Consider the following 4,303-nt stretch of genomic DNA (forward strand, 5'->3'; position numbering starts at 1 on the left):
ATTTTCATTTCATCTTTCATGTTATATGCCTGATAAAGCAGAGTTTGTGAGCTCAGCGCTGCTTTGTGTACAGCTGTTACCGGGGAAACCTCTGTTTCTCCCGCTTTAAAATGCATTCTGATTATTTGCGGGTGGATAAATCATAAATGATGCAAATATTAACTACTTTTTTTTTCTCCATGAGGCAGACGATTTCACGTGTGTGTGTGTGTGTTCGTTCGCCTGATTGGGAAGTGGCAGTGACAGAAACGGTGACATTCCAGATAAAGTTTGAAAGGAGTAAAGCCTGTGTTAATGCTATTAAGTAGGCTAATATAGCCAAAGAAGATATTTTGTTTTATAAATAAATGTTCATTTAAAAGCAGCCCACGATCAGCGTATTATGTTACCGTTATCCCTTATGGCTCCGACTAGGTTTTGTTCCGTCCTCCATGCTGTGACAACTCACAAAAGAGTAGGCTAATATGGCCAAAGAAGATATTTTGTTTTATAAATAAACGTTTATTTAAAAGCAGCCCACGATCAGCGATACGGCTCAGACAAGGTTTTTTTTCCGTCCTCCATGCTGTGCCAACTCACAAAAGACTATTTTTAGCCAAGCAGCGCGGAGAGCCGCTTCAGAAACATGCCGCGGCTGCAGTATAAACACAAGCACTGACTAGAACGGCCGCGAGCAGCTCCGGTTCCCGTGGAGCCATAACGCGCCACAGACGTGTGCAGTGAGGCGCAGATCAGCTCTAACGTCACTGAATCTGCTGTTAAAAATGAACCATCCATTCATCATCATGCAAAACATACACGACAAATAGCAAATTTTTCATTGTTTCTCGAAACGTCATAGCATTTCCACACCGGCGATGACATGACTGTGGCTTAAAATCATTTACGTCCCCACGCATCATGTACGTGGTCAGGCGTTGACGTCATCAAATTGCGATCGGTTCGTGAGATCTGCCAAATAGTGAGTACCGATCAAGTCATGAAATGTGATTATCGGCCGATACCGATCTCTGGCCGATCGATCGGAGCATCCCTAACAGCTTGTACTACATGTGCTGTACCAAAGCATGTACACTTTGTTTGACCAAACCATAGTTAAAACATTACTTGAGGTACAGCCATTGTCCATAATTAAATAATTTGGGTTTACGGTGTTAAATTTAAACAAAACATATGCTAAAGGCCAACACACAATCTCACATGTGCATATGCATCTTACAAAATAATAATGCATCATTTTGCATTATATTAAATTATATTAATAAAGGGTCAATATAGTTAACTAAAACTAAAACCATAAAAAACAATTGTTAACTAAAATAAAATAAAATATAAACCTTAATTTAATTATTTAAATTTCTAATTTGTCATTTAGTTTAACTTCTTGTATCAAAATAACTAAGGAAGTAAGTATTATTCAAAGTTATATAGACAAGACTTTTAAAAAACAAAAACTCAACAAAATTCCTAAACTTTTAACTAATTAAAATTAAAACCAAAAATATAAGAACTAGCCTAATTCAAAATATTAATAAAAACATCTCAATCTCAATGATACTAAAACAACGTGGGATATATAATATATAAACACTATAATATAACAATAATAATATATAGGCTACTAAATTATAAGCATGACAAGACTAATCGTAATCGTCATTTGAATGCAAGCTTCTTCTCACAGTGCCTATAAATATCAATTCTACTATAAAGCTCAAGAAACTCAATATTTTATTGCATACTAATATCTAGGTCAAAAATTTTTATTAAATCAATAGATATACAACTAGGCCATGCCTGTGCGTATAACAGTCCAAAGGCCTCTGAAGCTCACTTGTGTCAAAGGTTAGTTTATTTAATGTTGGGGTAAATCATTAAAAAAAAATTACTTAAGTAAAATCACATTTCCATCCTGCCATAAGAAAACAATTGTCTCTTTTAACAGACAGTTTGACGCTCAGCAGTTACAATGATCATGATTTTGTACTGTATTGCAACAACACACGTCTTGTTTTGGAGAAATTTTCTCGGGAATGGTTTTTACAATGACAACATATGTTCCTTACAAACACATTTAAATCTCAATAAACCCACTGAGTCTACACCTGTCAAAGGTCAGTGTACATCTAAAGCATTCTGTGAAGATCAAAAAATTGCACTTACAAATACACCCCTACGAATTGATTTAAATAAAGCTGAATATACACTGTAGACTCAAGGTCAAATTCAGCATTGCTGTCGTACAGCGAGGTATTATCAGGAGCTATATAAGCTCGAGCAAAAGAAGCAACAGGGCTGCGAATGATGCAGAAGCAACAGACCTGACACGCTATTTAAACGCACACCTGGGTCTATCTAGAAATTCTAGGTGCCATATTCAATCTCAACACATTAGGCAGACAGTAAATAAAATAAGTCAGCCGATTAGGCTGGGTACATTGTGTTTTGCACATCTGCTCCTTCAAATACGATGCTAGCAAATTTGACGTGTCGCACAGCGCTTGTTCCAGTCCCCATGCCGAGTCGCACATGGCAGGAGGAGTTAGGACTGTATACTACAACTGTTGACACGAACACGCCAAGCTTAAAGGGACAGTTCACCCAAAAAGAAATAAAATAATTTACTTGTTACACACCTTACTTTCTTCGCAAAATATCGACGTTATGGAGGGCAGTCAGTAACGTACAATGAAAGTGAATGGCGGTTGCGGCTGTCACTCTGACTAACATCTCTTAACAAGAAAGTCACGCGGGTTTGGATCAACATAGTGGTGAGAAAACGATGACCAAATTGCCATTTTAAGCTTTTTGAACGCCGTCTAAACGGTTCTTGTAAAATACGCATCGAAATGCGATAAGTGAACAAGCAGGTAATGGGTCGAAAAGCAAGTTGACAGCTGAAGCGTCTTCACATTTGGCTTTAGCCTGCTAGCGGTCTCAACTCAAATAATCCTGTCAAAAAAGGGTGTAACGTTACTGTTTAGTCTTGATATTGACACCAGATAAACATCTTAACTCACCCGAAACTGAAGCGGTCTCCAAATTTCTAACGCGACTCAAACACTCATTTTTAGGTAAAACCCTAAAAATACCCGGCTAATGTCACAAGTCACCGACAGTTAAACTTACAGAGACGGTCGCTCAGAGGAACAAGTTAGCTCGTTTGACAGCATTTCATAAGAGCGAACTGTCAATAAACTCCAAAACGTTCATGTAAGAGAATAAAATGTCTCTTCCGAGTCCGAGAAAATCATAACGTTAGAGACAGCGCGTTAGTTTCACTTGAGTTAACGCTCTTATCGCAAAGACCAAAACGAATGACAGTCAACGGATCTGTAACAGTCACAGCGCGAGCCTTTTATTTAGCAGCTTTCAAAAAATTGACGGCCGTTAAAATAACATTAGGGCCACCCTGTCTAGGATAACATGTCAAAACCCACACACAAATATGCTCCTTTTATATATTTTAGACGATGTTTAATCTCCAACGCACATTTAGTATTTTATTAAATCATTAGTTTATTATAGAATAATGTTATTTTATTAGTAGTATTTCTAAAATATTAACTGTCGCGTGATCGTAGATGTAGAAACGCGGCGCGCACACATTTCACAAGCTTCATACGTCAAAAGCAACTTTCCAGCGTGCGCTACACATCATCCCTGCATTGATTTTCCACACACCCCCTCCCCTGCAGAGACAATAGGCAGGTGTGGGTTAAAAATGCACAGCAGCCTGGTTGCCTTCTTGCCCCTTTCTCTGCCTGCTACCAATCTAGCAGGAGTTGCCTAGCCAATTTGGCTAGCTGATAATAACGCAAGCTAACGGACAGCGCGGTGAATGTAGACAATCAGCGGAGAGGAAGCAAAAAAACTGGTGCATTTGAAACGCGGCAGTAACACGAGCACGCATGCGAGAAATGGTGAAATTACACTCACAATGCTCTCCGAAGGGTGCCTCAGAAATCCCCCTCACTCTCTCGGTCTCCCTCAGACTCACTCTGCCGTCTATCTAGCTCCTCCAATCTGCAGAGAAATCCCTCCCACAGCCGCGCGTTGCTTGAGACATGTGATGCGCATCAGGAGGACGGCCGCTGACATGCAGGACTTTCCTCATTGGCTGAGATGAGATGTCAATCACGCTAGGCGCACCCTCTGCCCAGCGTCCGCGCGCATTAACATAATTTATAAAGATGTTTCCGAGAGCGGTTAAGTGTAAAATGACTCGTTCGGCGTCGTGGTTTATTTTAACTTAATAAACGACACGCTTCAGCGCGAGCCGGCGTTGTAAGCCCCGCCCACA

General features: G+C 39.7%; 1 protein-coding gene across 4 annotated transcripts in view; it reads right to left on the reverse strand.

Moving 5' to 3' along the window:
• The window catches only part of LOC107676914 (plasma membrane calcium-transporting ATPase 1), a 36,133-nt gene extending 32,098 nt beyond the window's left edge, over window positions 1-4,035 (reverse strand). For 3 of the 4 annotated variants that reach the window (XM_016471653.1, XM_016471654.1, XM_016471652.1), the window contains exon 1: window positions 3,940-4,034. The gene's annotated coding sequence lies outside the window, so the exon portion shown is untranslated. Of the gene's footprint in view, window positions 1-3,939 lie in introns of all 4 variants that reach the window. The other variant, XM_016471655.1, reaches the window with a different exon arrangement.
• Window positions 4,036-4,303: the final 268 nt, after the last annotated feature.

The sequence above is a fragment of the Sinocyclocheilus anshuiensis genome, unplaced genomic scaffold (assembly GCF_001515605.1).
Source record: "Sinocyclocheilus anshuiensis isolate Anshui unplaced genomic scaffold, SAMN03320099.WGS_v1.1 scaffold380, whole genome shotgun sequence".
Taxonomy (NCBI): Eukaryota; Metazoa; Chordata; class Actinopteri; order Cypriniformes; family Cyprinidae; genus Sinocyclocheilus; species Sinocyclocheilus anshuiensis.